Below are 25,760 nucleotides of genomic sequence, written 5' to 3' on the forward strand. Positions count from 1 at the left end.
TTTTACCTGTTTTGCTGGAAGGACTTATGCATAGTTGCAGTATTTACTAAACAATTGTGGAAGTGACATGAGTTATAAGAAAGCTGGGGAGGCATCCATTTCATTTTATAAACCTGGTTTTGGAATATTTTCTCATTCAATTTATTCAACAAATAGGTACATATAGAACAATGTATTAGTTTGCTAGTGCTACTGCAATAAACTATCATACAATGGGTGGTTTAAATTACAAAAAATATTGTCTCATGGTTTTGGTGAATAGAAGTCCAAAATGAAGGAGACAGCACAATCGGTCCCTGCTGAAGACTGTGAGGGAAGAATCTGTTTGAAGCCCCCTCTTCTCAACTTGTAGGTAGCTATCTTCTCCTTACGTCTCTTATATCATCTGTTCCTATGCACAACTCTTTGTTCACATTCTCCCTTTTTATAAGGACATTAGGCATATTAGATTAAGTCTGATCTAATAACCTCATTTTAACTTGATTACCACTCTAAAGACCTTATCTCTAAACAACATCACATTCTATGGTCCTGGGGCCTAATACTTCAACCTACTCATTTTTGGGGGCTACAAAATTCAACTCATAACAAGCAATGACTTGTTTCAGACTCTCTTTAAGATTCTTGAGTTCCAACAAGGAGAAACAACCATTAAAAAAAAAAAAAAAAAAAAAAAAGGAAAACAATAACCCTACTTTCCTAGATCTTACTCCAACTTGGGGGGAAGGACAATAAACAAATAAATTAATGTATATAAAACAGATCAGCTACTGTTAATAAAGAAACATAGAGCCAAAATGTGTATATATGGATGGGGGTGCTGTTTTGTATCGATGTTCTGGAAAATTCTTTCTGATAAAGAACCACTGAGTATGTTATCTAACCATACCATGAGAAATAGCCACAGATATTTAAGGTGGAATTCCATCATAGGCAGAAGAACAGACAGAGAGATTCTAAAAGAAGAATCCTTATTGTCTATAAAGAATATCAAAGGCTTCTGTTTTGCAAGTCTGGAACGAGTAAGACGAGACTGATATAAGAGAATTTCTTACTGGTTAAAGGAAGCCAGATCTTGCAGTACCATGTTGGCCATGGTGACTTATTTAACATTCATTCTAAGTGAAATGGGAAACCATTGCAAATTTGGGTAAAGAAAGAAGATAAATAATGTGACTTACATCTAAAAATATTTCTTTTACTCTGGGATAGTCAAATAACTAACCAGAACAAAGGTGAAAGATAGGACACCAATTAGAAGGTTTCTGCAGTAGTCCAGTTGAGACACGATGGTTGCTTGGTTTCATAGAATAGTGGTCCAGCTTTTGAGTATAAATCAAACTGTAGATATATTTATAAGTTAGAGCCATTGGTATTTTCTCTTACATCGATTTGCAGAAATAAGTGAAAGATGACTCAAAGAGATTAGACTAAAAGAGTTGTCAATCAGATGGTTATTACTGAAATATAACAGGCAGGAAACAGGGGCTGGTTTGGGTGAGAAAATCATGTGTCTAGTATTTGGAAATGTTAAATTTGGGATGCCTGTTTTAGCTATACAAGACAGCTTGCAGATTTACACCCTGGTTTAATGAGTCCGGATTTTAGGAGAGAAAATTCTGTATACTAAATGACTTGAGGAAATCAATTCAGAGAAGACAAAATTCAACATGAATCATTAGTTTTAAACCAGTGTACATTTTAACAGATTGCCAAACTTCACCTCTAAAGTTTCTTAAATATGCTAAAGTTTGAGAAGCACTGATCTAGACAATTTTCACCAAACATTCTTTACACACAATAACCTCGAGTGTTTTGTTGACATTTAATAGTTTTGTGTATCTAATATTTTTGTAATGTATTTTTCTATCTAGAATCTCTCATTGTAAGTACTTCCAAATTATTCTCTCATCTTCTTGTTGCAGTATTTTGTTTCAATGTGCAGTTCAAGAAACATTAGAAATATTTGGAATAAAACTTTTACGCCAATGTAAATAACTTATTATATTCATTTAAATAATTATATAAAGTAACCACATATCCTGGTAATTGATGCTTTTTATTTACAGACTGTATCCCAAATAGGAGCTATATCATTTTACAATCTTCATAGTATCAGAGATCATCCTTAATAGAAAGCACGAAATACATAATTTTTAAATTAGCATGCAGTTTGTTATGTTACAAAAAACTTCACATATTATTAAAACTCAAACATACTTCCAATCATAAAACAATAGTGCTTCATAGTCATATTAGTCAGTTTTCACACTGTTAATAAAGACATGCCTGAGACTGAGCAATTTACAAAAGAAAGAGGCATATTGGACTTAGAGTTCCACATGGCTAGGGAAGCCTCACAATCATGGTGGAAGGCAGAGGAGTAAGTCACATCTTATGTGGATGGCAGCAGGCAAAGAGAGAGCTTATGCAGAGAAACTTCCGTTTTTAAAACCATCAGATCTCATGAGACCAATTCACTATCATTAGAACAGCATGAGAAAGACCTGCCCCCATGACTCAGTCATCTCTCACTGGGTCCCTCCCACAAAACATGGGGATTATGGAAGCTACGAGATGAGATTTTGGTGGGCACACAGAGCCAAACCACATCATTCTGACCCTGGCACCTGCAAAATCTTCTATCTTCACATTTCAAAATCAATCATGCCTTCCCAACAGTCCCCTAAAGTCTCAACTCATTCCAGCATTAATTCAAAGGTCCACAGTCCAAAGCCCCATCCAAGACAAGGCAAGTCCCTTCTGCCTATGAGCCTGTAAAATCAAAAGAAAGTTAGTTACTTCCTAGGTACAATGAGTGTACAGGCATTGGGTAAATACAGCCATTCCAATTTGGAGAAATTGGCCAAAACAAAGTGGCTACAGGCCCCATGCAAGTCTGAAATCCAGCAGGGCAGTCAAATCTTGAAACTCCAAAACGATCTCCTTTGAGTCCCTGTCTTACATCCAGGTCACATTGATGCAAGAGGTAGGTTCCCATAGTCATGGGCAGCTCTGCCCCTGTGCGTTTGCAGGGTACAACTCCCCTCCCCGTTGCCTTCATTGGCTGACATTGAGTGCCTGTGGCTTTTCCAGGTGCATGGTGCAAGCTGTTGGTGGATCTACCATTCTGGGATCTGGAAGACTGTGGCTGTCTTCTCACAGCTCCACTAGGAAGTGCCCAAGAGGGACTCTGTGCGGAGGCTCCCATCCCATATTTCCCTTCTGCACTGCCCTAGCAGGGGTTTTGCATGAGGACCCTGCTCCTACAGCAAACTTCTGCCTTGGCATCCAGGCATTTCCATGCTTCTTTGGAAATCTAGGCACAGGTTCCCAAACCTCAATTCTTGACTTCTGTGCACTCTGCAGGCTCAATACCGCATAGAAGCTGCCAAGACTTGAGGTTTGCACGTTCTGAATCCACAGACTGAGCTCTGTGTTGGTCTCTTTTAGCCATGGCTAGAGTGGCTTGGATACAGGGCTCGAAGTCCCTAGGCTGCACACAGCACAGAGACCCTGGGCCCAGCCTACGAAACTACTTTTTCTGGATAGGACTCTGGGCCTGTAATGCGAAGGGCTGCCGCAAAGGTCTCTGACATGCCCTGGAGACATTTTCCCCATGTTCTTGGTGGTTAACATTCAGCTCCTTGTTACTTATGCAAATTTATGCAGTTGGCTTGAATTTCTCCTCAGAAAATGGGTTTTTCTTTTCTATTGGATTGTCAGTCTGCAAATTTTCCAACATTTTATGCTCTGTTTCTCCTTTGAAACTGAATGCCTTTAACAGCACCCAAGTCCCCTGTTGAATGCTTTGCTTCATTAAAATTTCTTCCACTGGATACCCTAAATCAGCCCTCTCAAGTTCAAAGTTCCACAAATGTCTAAAGCAGGGGCAAAATGTGCCCAATCTCTTTGCTAAAACATAACAAGAGTCACCTTTGCTCCAGTTCCCAACAAGTTCCTCATCTCCATTTAAGATCCACCTCAGCCTGGATTTCATTGTCTGTATCACTATCGGCATTTTGGTCAAAGTCATTCAGTAAGTCTCTAGGAAGTTTCAAACTTTCCCGTATTTTTCTGTCTTCTTTTGAGCCCTCTAAACTGTTCCAACCTCTGCCTGTTACCCAGTTCCAAAGTTGCTTCAACATTTTTGGGCATCTTTTCAGCAACACCCCACTTCTGGTACCAATTTACTGTATTAGTCAGTTTTCATGCTGCTAATAAAGACATACCTGAGACTGGCCAATTTACATAAGAAAGAGGTTTATTGGACTTACAGTTACACAGGGCTAGGGAGGCCTCATAACCACAGCAGAAGGCAAGGAGAAGCAATCACATGTTACATGGATGGCAGCAGGTAAAGACAGAGCTTGTGCAGAGAAACTTCCATTTTTAAAACCATCAGATCTCATGAGACATTTCACTATCACAAGAACAGCACAGGAAAGACTCGCCCCATGATTCAATAATCTCTCACTGGGTCCCTCCCACAAGGCATGGGAATTATGGGAGGTACAAGATGAGATTTGTGGGGAAACATAGAGCCAAACCATATCAATAGTATTTTTTGTATATCTGAACATCTCAATATGAAAAGGTTAAGAGATTTGGGGAAATAATGTAAACAAATATTTACTGGTAAATCCAGGATGAATATCTAAATGTTTTGATTCTTATTATATTTATTAATTCTTGAAGTACAACAGAACTCACAAACTCTAAAATAAGTATGGCCAAAAGTAGCTGGTTAGCTCTATGAGAAAATCTTCTATTTTTGCTTAGAGTTGTGTCTATAGGGACTGGAATCATACCTTGCCTATAGTATAAATGACATCAAGAACTGAGTGAATTCAAGATGCACTTATATGAAACTATACCACAAAATGAAATCTGTATCATATAATGCTTCCCTCCTCTACTCCCACCTCTACACTCAAAGGAAGTTTATATTGAAATTTGAATAAAAAGATTCCTGGAGGATCCGAGCAGAAGCACAATCAGTAATAATGAGTAACACAGTTATTCACTAGTTTCTAAAATGTGCAGATAATCCTGTGTCACAGGATGAAGGGTGGAGAGTTTTACGTATTGACCATTACATCCTGAAAGGCACTGAATAATTCACAGATAAAGAGATTTAAGTATTTCATATGTTTCTGGAGGACATATGTCACCACCTCAGTTGGATGTAATTGGGAGTCTCTTTGAAGGCCTAAATGTTGAGGTCAAAGAGAAAATGTTTCTGGACTTAGAAGTCCGTTTTCATTCCTTCTGATTAATTCTACTAGAGGAGATGAATATTCCCCAGAGGAACTGACTTGCCTCATATTAACCCTGGCCTCGATGTTTTTTCTTTTCCTAAATGACCATATATATTAAGAAGTTATTAGTCTGACATTGTTTCTCAAAAGTAGAAATTATCTTAAATTAATGCCAATAAATAAGTTTGCTACATCAATGGAGTGAATAATATGAATGGTATTGTCACACTGTGTCCCTCTGGATAGTTACAAGAATATAGGACAGCTTGAGTTTCAAATAGTGGTCCACCCAATTGTCTTCCAGGACCTTCCCCAACCACCTACACAAATTTAACTGGATTTATAGCAGATCTAATTGCTGAAATTTTTAAGGAACTTTTTAAAAACTTCCACAAATGTCTGGGTTAGAGCAGAATATATATGCAGAACACATTGTTGGCAATTTTCCATTGTGGAAGTTAAATTGTTTGACTTATGAAAACAGTTTCTGTGAAATTTTCAGACTCATTTGAATTATTTCTCCTTACAGGATAGACTCTTTTGAGACTTTTATCACGTCCTTCCTTGACTAAAGAAAAAGAGATTAAGCCATTATTTTCTTCATTTATATAATGAGATAGAAATACTGTCGGAACTGCCCTGAGATTGCACTTGTGAAAAAAAAATTAGATCCGATACAAAAAAAAAAAAAAGGTGTTTGTAGCTTTATAAAAACAAGTCTTTAATAATTATTAAGGGATCATTTGAACTTCCCAGCTTAGAAAATTGCTGCTTTAATTTTCTTTTAGGGTACTTCAAGCTGAAATTTATAATTCTTAAATCTTAAACAGAAGTTACATGATACTACCTGCAATTTTTCTAATTAAAAACAACCAGATTCACATGCTCTGAACTTGGAAAATGAATTTGTTACATGACTGTGGCAGCAAGAGATGCACAGTGCTGCATAAACAGTGGGGAGTTGGTGTATTCCCAAAGTTTTTCATTTATTGGGTTTTACTTTCCATAGTTTAATGTATGAAATAAAAGAAATTGTAGTAGGTAAATAAAGTCAAGGTCTCTAGAGAAAGAAAATTCTAGATTTTTAATCTGGCTGCACAACTAATGATCTCTATGACTGTGTGTCTCAGTTTGCTTATTTTGAAAATGAGGATGTTCATTTCACATTGTAGTTTGGATGATTGTGATTATTGCATATAACGCACTCAGCATAGTATGTGCTCAAAAATAAAGTATCATAAGGCCTAAAATATCCAAATAATCAAGTTATATTTGTCAGAGTTCTTTCATTCATATGTCATTTAAATCAAATTCAGAATAGTTAAACAAACAAACAATACAATAAGTATTCATATACAGAGATTTGACTGGTGGGATTTTAGCAGTATAGATCATGCCAGCACAATTTTATTCTATTCATCCCTCACTTGGGTCTTTGTAGCTGTTGGCTTTATTTTCAGTAAAGATGTCTCTATATTATAGTAAACTTCTTGGTCATTTGTTCAGGCTTATTTGTTTCTCAAAAATTCTAGAGCACAGAACTCCCCAATGTCTAGAAACATTCTGAATAAGAGCTTTGGTTAGCCTGACTTGTGTCAGGTCTCGAACCTAAACCATCACAATGGTCAGTAAATGGCTGTTCTCTGATCTGCTTCATGAGACCCTGTGCTTCACGTTACATCAGGAGAGAATCAGGTAAGCTTCTTTAAACCACACAGGAGAGATTCTGTTACCAGGAGATGGGATGGTTAAGCATGTAGGGAAGAAAAAAAAATCTAGCTAGCTCTCTATTTATTTATCTATCTCTATTTATCTATCCACAAATCCTAGGCTTCTCTTCCAATTGCCATCAATCATTTTGGAGTAATCAATAATTTAAGAGTTTTAAAAAGGGGTACTGAGAACAAAATATGATCAACTTTGATGCTCTATTGGTAGATAGGTGCAATACGCTAAACAAGAAAATATTAAAACACAGAAAAGTACCTAATCACATATTCTATTACCTGTGAGAATGATAATGTCACACAACTAATGTAGCTTTGGGAAACTTAACTGATAACATGACAGTAAAAAGGACAAGATAACAGCTTTGTAAATTAATTTTGTCCTCATGGAAGTCCTAAAAGTGTCTAGCAGAGCCCCAGGTATCTGCAGACTCCACGTTCAAAAAGCCTGCTCGAGCCCATCATGTCACCATACATGGGAAATACACAAGAAATCTCTCCCTCCCCTCCATACATACAGCCACTTCTGTGGATAAGGTGGAACTTATTCACTCTACTCTAGCCAACTCTAGCAGTTTTAATTGTTATAATGCCACCGAGATAATCTTTATAGCCTTCAAATTTAAAAGTCATAGACTTATTCAGCATATTTAACCACTTTCTATTTCTGTACATAATAGATCAAATCCACTTTGTATTATATAATTTTTTTCTTTTTTTCTTTTTTTTTTTTACTATTTGGGCCTTGCCTCTTCTTTAATGTCTTCATTGCATTCTATATTTGAACAATACTAAAGAAGATGATCAGAAAAATGCGCTCAAAGACCTTTACTTGAAACCATGCTCTGGCATCTCCTATAATTCATTTCACTATTTCTCACCATAAAGTTCACTCTAACAAAACTTTTCAATTTATGGTATTTTATCTGTATCCAGGAGATGGGTTTACTTACAATTTATATATGTCCCTTGATACTTTCAACATGGATTCAAATTCCCAATTAAACTTAAAAAACATCAGGGGAATAAACTCAAAGGATATTTGTCTTGAAAGATTGCCCTAGAATTCTGCAAATGACCACACAATTTGTAAACTGGGATCACTAATTAAATGTGAAATATATGCATGTCCATTTGGATGATTAAGATTGTAACTGTAGGACCTCACTTACAAATCCAATTCTGCATAGTTTCTTTCACATTTCAAATTAAGAGAAACAGTTCTATTTTTAGATTTGTGTCATAAAACTTTAATAGTTTCATTTCTAAATTTCAATGGAAATATTTATGATTATTTGAGTCTGCATCTGCACACAAAAATCTGTAAGTTTGTAAACTGAATATGTGATGTAAAATTTCTTATATTTGTAAAAATTTGCATTATGTCTCATACAGCTCAAGTGCTTTGTAATAAATTATATGACACAGTCTTTAAATGTACATAATGGAACATATAATACAGAAAACTCTATTTCAAAGTTTTTCTTAAAAATTAATATTAATGAGAAGGCAACATTTATTTATTCATTTATTTTGAGACAAGGTTCTGCTGTGTCATCCAGGCTGGAGTGCAGTGACATGATCATAGCTCACTGCAGCCTCTACCTCCTATGCTCAAGAAATCTTCCTACTTCAACCTCCCAAGTAGCTGGGACTAGAAGCACGTGCCACAATGCCCAGCTAATTTTTGTATTTTTGGTGAAGACAGTTTTGCCATGTTGCCCAGGCTTGTCTCAAATTCCTGGACTCAAGCTATCTTTCTGTCTCTACTTCCCAAAGTGCTGAGATTATAAGCATAAGCCACTGTCCTTGGACAAAAAACAAACAAAAACAAACAAACAAAAACAAAAAAAGTATTTCTAATTGTTGTAGTAATTAAAGGAGCTATGTACATGTAAAGCACTCAGAAAAGTGCCTCAAACTTTAGTATATATGTTGGCCACTGATATTATAGTAAATATAGGAACAATTTTAGGATTCTTAATTACTTGAAAAATAATACTATATTTTACTTTAATTTTTATAAGTATAATTCAGATGAATGAGCTACATTAGTAGTTAAAATAGATAATAAGTGGAGGCATGGAAACATTTTAAGAATCCCATATTGTGCACATTGAATTTGGTGGTATAAAACTTGTACCATCCACGGTGTAAAACTCATCTGGAATGTTTAGGAATCCTTAACGAGGGCTGGGTGCGGTGGCTTATGACTGTAATCCCAGTACTTTGAGAGGCCGAAGTGGACGGATCACCTGAGGTCACGAGACCAGCCTGGCCAACATGGCGAAGCCACGTGTCTACTAAAAACACAAAAACTAGCCAGGGCGTGGTGGTGCACGTCTGTAATCCCAGCTACTCGGGAGGCTGAGGCAGGAGAATCGCTTAAACCCGGGAAGTAGGTAGAGGTTGCAGTGAGCCGAGACTGTGCCACTGAATTCCAGCCCGGTGACAGAGCGAGACTCTGTCTCAAAAAAGAAAAAAAAAGAAAGAAGGAATTCTTAAAGAAAGGACATGGCTACCATACCACGGAGTGGGAGTGGAACAAGAGTAGGTAGGACTTCAGTAGCCTAGGATGGTTTCAGAAACATTGATGAACTTTAGTTAAGGCAGGCTTAGAACAAAATGTAATAAAAATTTTAATATTTTTGTAATAAAGGATAATTGGCAGAAAAACAATAAACTGCCTTGTTGGTTTGCTAATAATTGTATAGTTCAAGATAAAGTATTAAAAAGTAAGGGGCATTTGAGAAAGGTTTAATATATCTATTTCAGAAGTTAAAATTCTAAAGAGTAAAAAATATTATAATTATCTTGGAGATGAAGGGGAAGTAGTAGGTCCTATAATTTGCAAAAATTATATGTTCCAGAACAAGTATTGAGGAAATGAGAGATTGTGCCTTGTGAAAATATACATTTTCTTCTATCAGGCCTGGGAAAGTTATGCCTGATGTTGGCAAATTCTGGTGCTGGAGGGAGTGGAGGCAATCTAAGATACTGTTGAAAACCTTGAAGGCTCTTTAAATTTTACCCTTTTTTCAAGCTAGCATGCAAACCTGTGACAAATTTACAAATGCTGGTAGAAGATATGAGACTCCTTGGTTAGAAACAAAGGACATTATTATTCACAGCAATAGGATTAGCCATAGTAACAGCATTGTCTTGCACAGTTTACCGAACCTTAATTTTTAGAAAGTAAGGTGAAGGGAACCATGTGACAATTGCACACACAGAGGACCACTTTGGGAAAAGGATTTTATAATGGGCAGTAAATATGCATATCCACTGCCCCAGATGGAGACATTATCTCTATATTCCATAGATGTTTACTCTAAAAATATCCTTGAAGATGTATCTTGGAACAGGGTGGTCAAGGCCTCTATTTGCAATACATATATGAGACACCTTAAGGATTTGTCTTCCCCTAACAGGCTGATGTTACTGTTCTCATCAGCAATATTGAATACCAAAATGCTAGGATACAATATCTTAAAAATATTTTTAACCCAGTATTCAAATTCCAACAAAAGTCAAAAAAGCTAGTGTGAAGGCAGAATAGAGGTTTCTTTTTCAGTCATGAATAAAACCATAAATTTACTTCTAATATAACAAATTCTTAAGATGAGTTTAATCATCAACTATCATTACAGGAAGCAAGTAATTGATGTTTAAAACTGACAAATCAAGAGCACTATAAATACATCATTTAACAATAAAGACACAGGTGCCAAGAAAATCTTAACAATTTGGAATTAATTGCATTTTGAAGGTAAGTCTGGGGTTTGGCAGGTATATGTCGTTATAGGTATAATACAGGTGATACAGATAGAGACAAACATATAGATGTAGAAATAATATGGATGTTTACATGGACATGAATGTGTATGCGGGCATATTTGTGGACAAGTTCATATATACATACATGTATGTGTGGCTGTTCCAGTGAATGTTTTACAAATTTCATTTTTTTAATGGTATAGATTTTCTTAAGATAATCTCACTTTTAAAATATTTTATGTGATTAGCCTATTGTGTTTTATGTTTTATCTATCCTGAGAATGTAGGTTCCCTGAGGGCAGATCTTTGAAATACCTTAAGAATATAGAACATGAAATGAGTACTTGTAGAATCACTAAATTCAGCAACCAAGACAGATAAGATGGGAGATCATATATTCCATGGAAGGTTACTCATATTTTGAGCTTTTAAGAAATACAAATGTCCTCCAGCTCCGTTTTTAGGCACATTAAACAAGGCATCTGTATGTATGTTTGAAAATTTCTCCAGATGAATCTGATGTACATTAGATTGTCCGTAACACTAATAGATAATATAAACATTAAATGATTGTCATTAAGAAGTCATCAAAAATAGAATACTTAAATAGTAGGCCTAAGGGGAATGCTCAAGAAAGAAAAAAAACAAAAAAAACTTTTTAAAGTCACTACTTGGTAAATCAAAATATTCTTTTGGAACTGAAAAAATAAATTGTGAGATGCTAATAACTGATTAAAAACATTTTAGCTTTCAGCATATGTATTTTTGAATGATCTTTTTTCAGTAGGAGCAAGGCATCATTAAACCTAAAGAATACAAGGTAATAATAAAGTTCCTAAGATGTGATGACACAGATACTCATTAATGAGCTGTAGAAAATTTTGCTTATGACAGTGCGTGTGATGGTGATAATAAACGAATGTCATCCAGTGGCACCTAATTAGCGTGATTAAACAACTTTAGTACTCACCAGAGAATTCATTGAATCAATGTGCTCCTATTTATACATAGAACATGTGTTTCATTTGGGATCAATGCCTTGCCTCTAAAGCACCTTTCATAGAGCTCTTTCCTTGTTTTTACTCTCACGTATCTGACTGGTCTGCCATCAGGCAGTTGCCTGTATAAGCATGAATGACCTTGGAAATTATGTGGCACCCTGCAAAGCATTTGATGGGACTCTTCACAGTGAATTGATAAGACTGAATATCAGGAGCTCTAGCATAGTCTGAAACCCAAGCCGTATTCACTTTCCTTTAAATAACCTTAGACAACTTAAATGAACTTGAAGATTCTAGAGTGAATACATGCAAAAGCGAATGCGTATATTACATCACTAGAAAAATTTCTCTGTGGGAAAAGGTCACCAGTTGTAAATTAAGGCTTAGGCTAAATATTCATTAATAACAAGTACAACTGAAATCCCATTATATAGTTCTATGTTGGCATTTATAGAAGCAACTTTGCATAATAGATAAGGGTAATTTATGTGCATCAAATTTAATAAAATTATGTGATAGTATTCTGCAAATGATGAAGAGTTATATAGTCATATGTATCCCTCAAGTTTATCATAAGTTCAATATCAAACTTATTTATGCACCTAAATTTCACATAGGCAAGTTTTAAAAATTTGCAAATGTTTAATCCCAACATTTTTATACAAAAATATTTCCTTTTTGAAAAGTTGTTACATTATTTACTTAACAAAGGAACATATTTTAAAAATTAAATTAGAATCTATAACTATTAGCACAAGTTGAACCTAGGGAAAGAAAATAAGACAATAATTCTGGTCTTTTAGAAGTCATGTGCCATGTATGCTCACTTTCTTCAACTAGAAAACTAAAATCTACATCTCTTTGTTGCCAGGGTTATTTATAAGAGTCAACTAACCATGGTTACATACCTTTAAAATTTTTAATTTGCAAAGTATAATACACTTATTTATTTTGTGAGATAAAAAGTTTGAATGTAGCACTCTACTGAGTTCAATGTTGAGCAAGTAAGGCCTGATTATATGTAAACTCTACCTTTGATATAATCATTTTTGCTTTTTGAATTTAAATTTGATTCCTCTCCAGTGAACATTCATGTTATAGAAGATTGAAATTTTGTTCTCCCAAATATTGAAAATATTTCAACACCAAAAAGAAGACAGCATATCTGAATGGAAAGAGCCAGAGAATTAGAGCAGAGGAGCGTCACAAGGTGTTTGCTCCATACAATATGTGACACAACTTTTCAACCTATAATTTAAGAAAATAACACTTATTATCAAAAGTTTTAATTAAAAATTAAATGAAATAAACATGGAGACAACCTGTCTTATAATGGAGGTAACTGTCATAATAAATGATGACTGAGCCTGAATTCTGTGTTTTTTAACTGGGTACATACATGCTAGTTATTTGAAACAAAAACATCTGGCTTGATCTCTTCAAATTAGACTTTACTTTCCATTTTAGGCTTTAAAAAATAGTTATAAACACAATAAGAACACTTATTTGATCAAGTCAAGGGATAGATTCTAAAGCTCTAGGATCATAACTAGCTACATCTGGCAGCTACCAATGTTCTAATTCCTTTCCTATCTAGTCTAGGTCTTTATTACTCTTTCTGAAATATGACCAGTGGTATTCAAAATAACTCCGTTATTATTCCTTTTTTGTTACACTCCTCTTGTTAATTAGATGATTTTCCAATTTTCTCAGTAATACTAAAGTGATAAGATTGCTTTAGAGTTTCTAAGATTTTTTTAGAAGGAATAAAACCATGTAAATTAATAAGACTAGTAAGATGATACTTTAGGCACAATGTCCAATATATGTGAGCCATATAAGTAAATTTTCTAGTGTTCGTATTTAAAAAGTAAAAAGAATTCTACTCAGGAGGCTGAGACAGGAGAATCCCTTGAACCTGGGAGGCGGAGGTTGCAGTGAGCAGAGGTCGCGCCATTGCATTCCAGCCTGGGTGACAGAGCGAGACTCCATCTCAAAAAAAAAAAAAAAGTAAAAAGAATTATGTGATAGCAATATTAATAATACATTTTATTTAATCTTATACGTAAATGTATTACTATTTACCCATAAAACCCATACTAACTCTATTAAAAGGATTACTTTACCCTATTCTTTGAAATCTAGAATTTACCATTAGAATAGTTTTCAACTGAGACTAGCCAGATTTCTGATACTCAAAAAACACCTGTGGCTACTAGATACCATAGTACTAACTTATTGGTGATGATAAAATATCTGAGATTCTATGGCTTTTAGTTTATCTACTTTTTATTAATTTATTTTAGTGAGATTGCATTTAAATATGTGATTACATGGTATGCCTATATCTACAGAAATTCTCTGGGGATTAGAGGCATAGCTAGGATTCATTAACTGCTATCTTGAAGAAACACTTAAATATTCTTACTTAGATATGCCAATTGTATGGCTTTATTATTTTATATTTTAATGAATCTTGAATTGTTGAGCTAAACTTGGGTTAGAGAAGCATGACAAAAATCTTGACATATTTAGAAGAGATTGGTTGTTTCCACATTTCTTCTAACTATGGCCTTATTGGATCCTAGCACAAGTGTAAGGCAATGGAGTATACCGTTTCCTATAACCTTCATTTAAAAAATACACGAGGTCTCCATCATATGGTTGTATGTACCATGGCCTTATATTAGACTAAGTCAATGAAACTCTTTGACTAAAGTGTTCCTTTCCAGGGGACATTCATGTTACAAAAGATTGAAATATTGTTCTCCCAAATATTGAAAATACTTTGTTCCCCAGAAGAAGACAACATATCTGAATGGAAAGAGCCAGAGAATTAGAGTACAGCAACTTCACAAGTTGTTTGCTCTATACAATATGTGACGCAATTTCTCAACCTATAATTTGAGAAGACTAATGTTTATTATCAAAAGTTTAGTTTTAAGTTTATTGAAGTCCAAGTTCAACATATGAAGTAAAATTTTCACATTTAAAGTTAATTGACTCGTATATTTTTTATCCTACTTTACTTACTGAAAATGTGGACTTGCCTGGCTACTCCATTCTTGATGAAATGCTCTCCTTGGCTTTCATGGTACTATGTTGCTTTTCTTCTTAGGTCTCTGGTGTTTCTTTGGTATTTTTTGTACTTGCTCCTCTTTTCTGATATTAAATATTAGTATAAATGTAATCATCTTTCTGTTTTTCATTTTAAAGTTTTGGGTAAAGATTTATTTTCAGGCTTCAACAATATCAAAATCTACATTTACAATTCAGATTTGAAAATGCATACTCCTATATCAAAATGCCCAGTGCATAGCTCTAATTTAATACCTTGCTGGTTTTTAAATATAAACGTGATTAAAACTTACTCCATCATTTCTTACCTCAGTCAATAACATGACCCTCTTTGTGTCTATGAGTCGCCCATACTGGAAACCTATAAATCATTTTTGACTCATTTTGACTCTTTTCTGGAAAACATATATTCATATGCCAAGCCCAATATAATCAGATATTGAGCCTCATAATTATCAGTTATTGACATCAGATTTTCCACTCATCTAGCTACATTTTTCCAGCAGTGTTCTCTTTCTCTGCATAAACTATTTCAAACATGTCTTATTTATTGGCCTTTACTTCTGGGCTATCCTATATGATCTTCTTGTTTTCCATTTTGATGAGCTCCTTCCTGCCTGTTCTCCAGAATTCAGGCATAATTGGAAAACTAAATACAAATGTGGTTATGACACTCTCTTTATCTCCATAGCACCAATAGTTGGGATTCAACTTCGATGCCACGTCTTCCAATAATTGAAGGGCCTGAACAATATATTTTGCTAAAGCATTAGTAGTAGTGTAGGTTGTATTATGTACTCTGTCCAGAGAAAGCAGAGAAATGGATTGATGTTATTTCACTCTTTCCCTCTGTTTATTAGTTTATTCTCACACTGCTATAAGGAACTACTAAAGACTGGATAATTTATGAAGAGAAGAGGTTTAATTGACTCACAGTTCTGTAGGCTGTACCAGAAGCATGATTGAGAGGCCTCCAGAAACATACAATCATCGCAGAAGGTGAAAGGGAAGAAAATATGTCTTTACATGGTAGCAGGAGAGAGAGAGTGAGAAGAGGGAAGAGCTACACACTTTCAAAACAAGCAAATCTCAAGAGAACTCATTAATTATCACAAGCACAGCAATGGGGTAGTCTTCACCCATGATTGAATCATCTCCCACCTGGCCCCTCATGCAACACATGAGGATTACAATTTGACATGAGATTTGGGTGGTGACATAGAGTCAAACTGTATCATTTCACCCTTGGCTCCTCCCAAATCTCATGTCCTCCCCACATTTCAAAACACAAGCATGCCTTCCCCAAAGCCCCACAAAGTCTTAACTCTTTCCAGCATTAACTTAAAAGTCCAAGTCCAAAGTGTCATGTGAGACAAGGCAAATCCTTCCACCTATAAGCCTATAAAACAAAAACAAGTAAGTTACTTCCAAGATACAATAGGGGTACAAGCATTGGGTGAATGCTCCCATTCCAAAAGGCAGAAATTGGCCAAAACCAAGGGGCTACAGACCCCATACAAGTCTGAAACCCAGCAGAGCAGACATTAAGTCATTACATCGTGAAGCTACTTTTCTTTGACTCCATGTCTCAAATTCAAGACACATTGATGCAAGGGGTAAGCTCTCAAGATCTTCTGTAGCTTGGCTTCTGTGGCTTTGCTGGGTACAGCTCCAGCTGCTGCTTTCATCAGCTGACATTGAGTGTCTGTGGCTTTTCTAGGTGCGTGTGCAAGCTGTAGGTTTATATACCATTCTGGGGTCTGGAGGATGGTGGCTCTCTTGTTACAGCTCCACTAGGCAGTGTCCCAGTGGGGACTCTATGTGGAGGCTCCAACCCAACATTTCCTCTCCATGCTGTCCTAATAGAGGTTTTCCATGAGATCTATGCCCCTGCAGCCAACTTTTGCCTTGACATCTAGGCATCTCCATATATCCTTTGAAATCTAGGCAGAGGCTTGAAAACCTCAACTTTTGCCTTCTGTGCACCCATAAGCTATAACACCACATGGAAGCCACCATGGCTTGTGGCTTGCACCCTCTGAAGCAACAGCCCAAGCTGTACCTTGGCCCCTTTTAGCCATGGCTGGAACTTGGACGGCTGGGACACAGGGCACCATGTCCCAAAGCTGCACAGAGCACTGGGGCTCTGGACTTGGCTCACAAAACTATTTTTTCCCCCCTGTGCTGCCAGGCCTGTGATGAGAAGGGCTGTTGTTATGGTCTTTGAAATGCCCTGGAGGCATTTTCTCCATTTTTTTTGGCTATTAACATTCAGCTCTTCTTTATTTATGCAAATTTCTGCAGCCTTGAAGTTCTCCCCAGAAAATGGGTTTTTCTTTTTTACAAGGTGGAATTGCAAATGTTCCAAACTTCTATGCTCTGCTTCTGTTTTAAATATACATTCTAGTTTCAGGTCATTTCTGTGTTAATGCAAAGGATCTAGGCATTTGAAAAAAACCAGGCCTCCTCTTGAATGCTCTACTGCTTAGAAATTTCTTCTGCCAGATACCCTAAATCATCTCTCTCAAGTTCAAAGATCTACAGAGAAGAACAATGTCACTGGTCTCTTTGTTAAAGCATAGCAAAAGTGACTTTTGCTCTAGGTCCCAGTGAATTCCTTATCTCCATCTGAGACCACCTCAGCCTGAACCTCATTGTTCATATCACTATCAGCATTTTGGTCTAAACCATTCCACAAGTCTCTAGGAAGTTCCAAACTTTTTCTTATCTTTCTGTCTTCTTCTGATCCTTCCAAACTGTTCCAACCTCTGCCCATTACCCAGTTCCAAAGTCACTTCCACTTTTTCAGGTATCTTTATAGAAATGCCCCACTCCCAGTACCAATTTTCTGTATTAGTTCGTTCTCACACTGCTATAAAAAACTACCAGAGACTGCATAATATATGAAGAAAAGAGGTTTAGTTGACTCACAATTCCACAGGCTGTAAAGGAAACATGGAAAGAGGCCTCAGAAAAGTTACAATCATGGCAGAAGCTCGAAGGGAAAGCAAACAGATCTTCACATGGCACCAGGAGAGAGACAGAGAAGGACGAAATGCTACACACTCTTTTAAACAGCCAGATCTCATGAGATCACAAGAACAGCAAGGAGGAAATCCATCCCCATGATCCAATCACCTCCCACCAAGCCTCACTTCCAACACATGGGGATCACAATTTGACAAGAGATTTTGATGGAGACACAGAACCAAACCATATCACCCTCCCTGAAGATTAGGCTCAATTCCACTCTTTGCTGATGCGGTAATTTCTGAGACTCAGTAATATTGCCTTCCCTTCTTTTCCCAGATTTTGTCTTTCCAACCTGCAGCTTAGTGAATGGTTTCCTTGCCCCATTCAGTGATGAAGCCTTAACAGATGTACTGGCTTTCTTGTACCAACTTGGACTACTCGAGAGGAGAAAGAACCTTTGAAAATATCTCTTCTGATGAAACAAACAAGGTAGACTCTGTGGGAGTGATACTATGTGTGTCTGTGAGGGTGGGTAACTATTTTATGCTCCTTTCTGTGTAAACACAGTACACTTCCATTTCACTCAATGGTGACACAGATACTCAATGAAACATCTTTCTACCTGAGTTCCAATGGAAGTGCAGCACCAGCAACTTTCTATATTTTTAACTACAACCTAATTGAATATTTTCTTTTTGAAATTATTTTCAACGACTTTAAATCTCTTTCCAGGTATCGTAGAAGAATTTCTTATTTTCACATTCTGACTTGTGAGACCTTCACTTATATTATGTCTTTTTTTTTTTTTTTTTTTTTTTTTTTTGAGACGGAGTCTTGCTCTGTCGCCCGAGCCGGAGTGCAGTGGCCAGATCTCAGCTCATTTCTTACTGGTGAACTATCTGTTTATCTCATGTTCTGTGACTCTTTGAATCAACTGTCAAAGCAAAAGTTGAACAAGACAAAGTGAAAGTGAAAGAACACTCTGCAGAAGTCTCCTACAGGAGGGCTGAGAGGCCGGAACTCAGTCTGAGTTGAACTTCCATGAAACAAGAAGCTGGAGTATTTTTAAGAGATGGGGTTTGAAGGATCATAGACCGTGTGTATTGGCTTTACCCAGGGAAGAAGAAAACTTTTTCTTGTGTTCATGACAGGAGGTGGCTTTATAACTCAGAGCAAGGTGCTCACAAAGATAGACTTCCACCCTCTTATAGAAACAGAGAGATGTGGATACTTTCTGATGATGGCATTTCAAAGCAATGGCTCTCAGATTCTTGTGAAAGAGATCCCTGTGTTGTAAAACTGTCAAAAAACCTTTTCCCCCAATATTTACATCTCAAATAAGATAAGAAAGAATTTACAATATGTGAAAGCAAAATAGAATCCCAGGATCCCAAACTCACTGTGCCAAAGAAAAAATTAAGCTTGGGAACTGAGTCACCAATACTGTTTTTCTTTAATTCCCAAACAAGTAGCTGTAATTTCAGAACTCATCGTTATAGCCTCATTTCCTCTCTCCTATCTTTTCACATGTTTACTTTATTTTATGTAAAATGTAGATTCAAGAGTAAGAGACTATGCACCATTATTTTCCTCTATTCCCCCTTTACACATGTAAATATAAATTTACTGAAGCTAATAAGACTCACAAAAGCTAAAGTTGTAGGAGCAGATAGGTGGCGATTCTTTTACTTTTCTTCATAAAGGGTCTAAAACAGCACCCCATAACAGAAGACAGGTTAACAAGAGAAAAACATAACACAATTATTGCATGCACATATGTGCACACCAATATGAAAGTCATACAAAACGTTAAAACATAAGAAAAGGGCCAGATGGTTGATGCTTGAATGCCCTTTTAATTGGGGAGAAGGGAATAGGGGAGCAGGAGTAAAAGATTTTTAGGGAAAATAAATGGATCTGGAGACCAAAATTAAGTTGTAAATATTTCTCTTTAGAATGTGAATGAGCCTCTGAGGAAGATGTTATCTTGTGAAATGTCCAGGTGTGGTTGCATTCCTCAATTTTCTTTTCTAAGATAGATAATAAGATGTCAGGAAGGGGATGGAAGGCAATGTTGTTCCTTTTTGGGCATTTGCTTTCTAGGTAGATAGGAAATTTCATACAACAGCCTCATCTTGTGCTTTGGGAGAGAAAGAGGACTGAGGAACAGAGCAGGTGAGAAGAAGGTCACACAAGCCTTGCAGCTGCTTCTGCAGTTCACCACATCAATGCACTATATTTTGGGATATTGGTTTCTGGACCCCAGCCCTATCTTGGTTACCATAAGTCTTAGATTTTGACCCATAAGAAAAAAATGGAAATTGAGAACATTTGTCTCTCTCTGAAAAAAACCTTTCCTTCCGTATCTCATACAGAACCAACAACAACAGAAAGGTATTTTTTTCTTTCTGTTGTTGTCCTATATTAGGACAATGCAATTTCAAAGTCAGTGAACAGATGGTAAGACAGAAATCATACAAAAAAAGACAGAAAGAAAAAAGATGGGGCACTATGGCGGCCCATGCCTATAACCCCGGCACTTTGAGAATTGCTTGATGTTAGGAGTTTGAGACCCACCTGGGCAACTTAGTAAGACTCTATCTCTACAAAATAAAACAAAAACAAAAACTTAGATATGGTGGCAAGTGCCTATAGTCCCACTACTCCAGCTACTTGGGAGGCTAACGTGGAAGAATGGCTCAAACCCAGGACTTCAAGGCTGCAGTAAGTTATGATCCCACTACAGTTCCACCTGGGCAACAAACCAAGACTCTGTCATGCACACATACAAAAAGAAAGTCGGGAAAAAAAGAATAAAAGAGGGAAGGATAGGAAATTGTGTGGTTTAAAAGAGGTATCTACTTACAGAAATCATAAACTGGCATCCACAGAACTTACTGACTGATTGCCATTGCCTATTTAACAATTTCCCTTCTAATGTCGATGTTAAAAGCTATAAGGGCCAGACCTATTTTGTCCATCATTTTGCAAATAACCTGGAGTCTGAAATATAGCAGCTGCTTCACACATGTTAATGAATGAGTGAAACTAGTAGAAAACTCCTTATAGGAAGTAAAAAATTAGATACTTGTTTTGGACATGTATGGAAATGTAAAAGCTTTCTTTCCTCTCTACCTCGTTTTTTGTTTTTTTTTTTTTTTCAAATACAATTAAATATAAGGCTTATTTTGTTAAATATTCTTTTCTCTGAAACACCACAACTCTGCCAGCTTTCCATTTATTTTTAAATTTTAATTTGTTCTTAGTCCCCATTTCCTGACAGATTGTTTGACAATATCTCTGACAAGGTAAAGGAATCAAAAATCTCACAACGCCAAACACGGCTAGTTTGTGAGGATAGTCTGTCTCTTTTATTTCTGATTTGTAAACATTTTTTAGCACATCTGCAGAGTTACAACAGGAAGAAAACCTACGTCTTCTTCCTTGAATGGCTGAATCTGAGACAGCAACTTGAAAAACAGAGTTACACGTTAAAAGCAAGAACTATTCTAATTAGGTATGTACTAGAGATTGTATTACATCCACAAGGAAATATCCACACAAATACTGATCAATTATAAGCACTCTCTTAAAATTAAGATTGCCAGATTTAACAAATAAACATACAGGACACCAAGTTAAACTTATTTTTCAGATGAACAATAAATAATATCTTAGTATATGTCATGAAGCCTTTATGATTCTTTTATTTTGGAATATCATCTTGCTTTTATCTGAAATTCAGATTCAACTGAGTGTCTTGTATTTTCTCTGGCAATGTTACCTAGGATGGATCTTCAGGAAACCAGTCTTTTGTGATGTGATTCAGGAGATTCAGAATGAGAGTAAAATTTTGAGACTCGAACTTGCAGCCCACTTTGATCCAGTAATATGGAAGATAATCAGTTTGCAAATTCAGAGAAGGAAGATGAGTACTTTTTTGAGAATATCTTTTTACTCCATTAAGTATTTTTAGTAGTACTATATTAACTATTTTTCTGATAGTAAATGTTTCTAGGAGTGCTGATTATCCATCATTCTTCAGTTTGTACTGAATTCAATTGAAGAAGTTGTGGAGGCTGTTGGATTATTCAGTATAGTCTGGAAAATGCTGCTGTTTTATTCCGATTCATGCAATATCCAGTTGATCATCGCTCTATAAGAAATGAATTTTCCATAATTTTTTATTATCTTTTCAGTATGTTCAGCATATTCTTGAGAAATATAATATTTCATGGCAAAATAATTATTTACATCACAGAAACATGTCTTTTTTTTTTTTTTTTTTTTGAGATGGAGTCTCGCTCTGTCGTCCAGGCTGGAGTGCAGGGGCCGGATCTCAGCTCACTGCAAGCTCCGCCTCCCGGATTCACGCCATTCTCCTGCCTCAGCCTTCCGAGTAGCTGGGGCTACAGGCGCCCGCCACCTCGCCCGGCTAGTTTTTTGTATGTTTTAGTAGAGACGGGGTTTCACCGTGTTAGCCAGGATGGTCTCGATCTCCTGACCTCGTGATCCACCCGTCTCGGCCTCCCAAAGTGCTGGGATTACAGGCTTGAGCCACCGCGCCCGGCTGAAACATGCATTCTTTATTAGGTGTGGAAGAACAAAACATATGACAACTATTAAAAATAATACACTTTTTGCTGGGTGCAGTGGCTCACACCTGTAATCTCAGCACTTTGGGAGGCCAAGGCAGGTGGATTGCCTGAGCTCAGGAGTTAGAGAACAGCCTGGGCAACATGGCAAAAATCCATCTCTATTACAAATACCAAAAAAAAAAAAAAAAAATTAGCCAGGTGTGGTGGCACACACCTGCAGTCCCAGCTACGTGGGAGGCTGAGGCACAGGAATCACTGGAACCCAGGAAGTGGAGGTTGCAGTGAGCCAAGACCACGCCACTGCACTCCAGCCTGGGTGACAGAGTGAGAGTCTGCCTCTAATAATAACAATAATAATAATAATAATATACTTTTGATAATTTTCTATAGACTCTCTGTTTTTTAGCTTATTTGTTTCAAGTTAATAGCCATATTAGCGATATCATGTCATTTAATGTGAAAGACAATGATTTTATTTATTCAAGTGAGATATGTGTGTGCATGTGTATGTGTACATGTCTCTGATGAACCTAACACAACAATCTAAGTGGTAAAATGGTTTAATGCTACCCAGTTACATAGAAGATAAGCTTCTATTTACTTGTATTCAATACGTATTTGTACTCACAAAAGTAATACATGTTTTGGTGCTGAATGTATAAACTAAATTTTTTTTTGAATTGAGTTTTTTGAGTATTCTTGGATTAGGCTTAATATTGGCTATAAAACAGTAAATTCACCAATGTCTTAAAATGAATGCAGCTAATTTTATTTCCTTATGCTATTGAGAACAAATAACCTTTAGATATTTCTTCAAATTCCAGAAAATATAAGTTATGATGCTGTCCAGGGTCAGAATGCAGCATTCTTCCCTGATGGATTCTGATAGTGTTACATAATGAAAGTTTATGTGCACATCCACAATGAAGTGATGTATTTCCAATTATTGCCAAGTCCGAAAGTGCACAGAGCACTGGAGAAGTCCTCTGGGCCTAATGTCTAATTATATGTACCATATTTATTTATATATCCTTTTTTTTTTTTTTTTTTTTGAGATGGAGTCTCGCTCTGTCGCCCAGGCTGGAGTGCAGTGGCCGGATCTCAGCTCACCGCAAGCTCCGCCTCCCGGGTTCATGCCATTCTCCTGCCTCAGCCTCCCGAGTAGCTGGGACTACAGGCGCCCGCCAGGTCGCCCGGCTAGTTTTTTTTTTTGTATTTTTAGTAGAGACGGGGTTTCACCATGTTAGCCAGGATGGTCTCGATCTCCTGACCTCGTGATCCACCCGTCTCGGCCTCCCAAAGTGCTGGGATTACAGGCTTGAGCCACCGCGCCCGGCCTTTATATATCATTTTCTCAGTGGTACCAGGACATCTCATTTCGGGCAGATGGATGGATGGATGGATGGATGGAGATAGAAGATGGATGGATGGATGGATGGATGGATGGATAGATAGATAGATAGATAGATAGATAGATAATAGATAGATGACAGACAGATTATTTTTTGAGATGGATCCTTGATGTCACCCAGTCTGGAGTGCAATGGCATGATGTTGGCTTACTGCAACCTCTGCCTCCCAGGTTCAAATGATTCTCTTGCCTCAGCCTCCTGAGTAGTTGGGATTACAGGCACCTGCCACCATACCTGGCTAATTTTTTTTAATTTACTTTTTTTTAGTATCACCATGTTGGCCAGTCTGGTCTCAAACTCCTGACCTCAGATGATCCACCCACCTTGGCCTCCCAAAGTGCTGAGATTACAGGCCTGAGCAACCACACCCAGCCCACAAAATATATTTTTGATGTCAAGTACAGCACCCTTGAATTCTTTGTGCTGAAAATGATTCTCTAGTGAAAATCCTATTTAAAAATACATCTTTTAAACATAATGTTCAATATGCATAATATTTTGCTGACAACTATGAATCTCCACAATTTTTAGAATTTTAAGTAATTTATAGAGCTAGAGTTCTTGGGGCTTGCTAAAGAATAAGAAGGGCTCCAGAATGACACTAGGAATTATTATGTAATCAAATATATCAATGGCAATTGAATGTGAGAAGAATGGGGGAATGCATCTTCAAAAACAAACAGAATCAGGTATTCTGTTTTAGCAATATTACTTTTGAGATCTCTATTAAACATCTGGTAGGAGATATTGTTGCATTTTTGCTGGTCTGCACCAAAAGATTAATTTAGTTTCAGCCTCTGATGTGAAGTACTTGTTCAAAACTTTAATCTGCTCCTTGGCAAAATATGTTTTCTAGAACTGTTTGTTGCTCTCACAGAATAATTTAGGTTTTACTAGTTCAATTACTTGTAAGGAATTCCTAGGGAAGACATAATTCCAGAGTGGTTTGGTTTTGGTTTATCTATTTTTTAATAAAAAATCACAATGCAAAGATTTTCTTCTTTTCAATTGCCTCAAAGACAAGAACATTTTCACATAGCTTTTATCTGTGAATCTCAACATGGGCTTGTCTTCTATTGTACACTTAATCAATGGGGTAGAATCAGAAATGTTACTCTTGTTCTTCCTTTCTGACATTGGGCTCACAACACTGAAATTTCTCCAAGGCTGCTCTCCTTCTCTTTTGCATGACTATTATAAAATGCAAAAAGCTTTTGACAACCTGAATAAATATTTTATAGTATTTTTTCTTATTTCTCACAGTGGAGTTGCTACTTCATTCTCCATAGTCTTGTGAACTTCAGAGATTTCCAAGAGCAAACGGAAAATGCTGTGGTACCAAGTTTGTAGTGAAAGCGTCCACCATCATTCCAAATGTATAATGTTATGAACAGAATAATAAAGACCACATAAATATTTTAACAATAACTTTGGTCTAAGTACAATTTGATGTTTAAATAAAAACTGGTATTATTTTATTAAAATTAAAATTATAAACTATATGATATGGGTTTTAAAAACTACAACATTATACATTAATGCAGACAATAAAGAGTAAAAACAAGTTAGAAATCTGTTATCTTTTAGAGATAGCCAACACCTAACCCTCTCCCTAACTTGCAAGGATAACCTATTGGTGGTAACAAATATATGCTGAGAAGGTTTCATGACACATAATCCAGATCCTTTATTTTTCTGTAGACCCACAGCTAAGGTACATTTTCAGTCAATCTGATTATCTTGCTCAGGATTTTGAATGTTGAAGGCATTTTGCAAAATATAGTTTGAAATGTTTCATAGTAGCAGTTATACCCTTTGACCCTAGTGCTGGAGTGCTGGTGTATTTCCTTCAGCCCATCTGTCTTGGTGACATACTCCTGTGCATAATTTGACCGATTGCCTATCTATCCAAGTTATGGATTTCTCTATATGG

General features: G+C 36.5%; 1 long non-coding RNA gene across 1 annotated transcript; it reads left to right on the forward strand.

Moving 5' to 3' along the window:
* Positions 1-6,877: 6,877 nt before the first annotated feature.
* On the forward strand, positions 6,878-21,737 carry LOC117064399. Its single transcript, XR_004429437.1, has 5 exons — positions 6,878-6,956; positions 10,639-10,757; positions 18,154-18,306; positions 21,217-21,334; positions 21,606-21,737. It is a non-coding gene; the product is annotated as an uncharacterized LOC117064399 (long non-coding RNA).
* The last annotated feature ends 4,023 nt before the right edge of the window (positions 21,738-25,760 follow it).

The sequence above is a fragment of the Trachypithecus francoisi genome, unplaced genomic scaffold (assembly GCF_009764315.1).
Source record: "Trachypithecus francoisi isolate TF-2019V2 unplaced genomic scaffold, Tfra_2.0 Lachesis_group2, whole genome shotgun sequence".
In the NCBI taxonomy this organism is placed as follows: Eukaryota; Metazoa; Chordata; class Mammalia; order Primates; family Cercopithecidae; genus Trachypithecus; species Trachypithecus francoisi.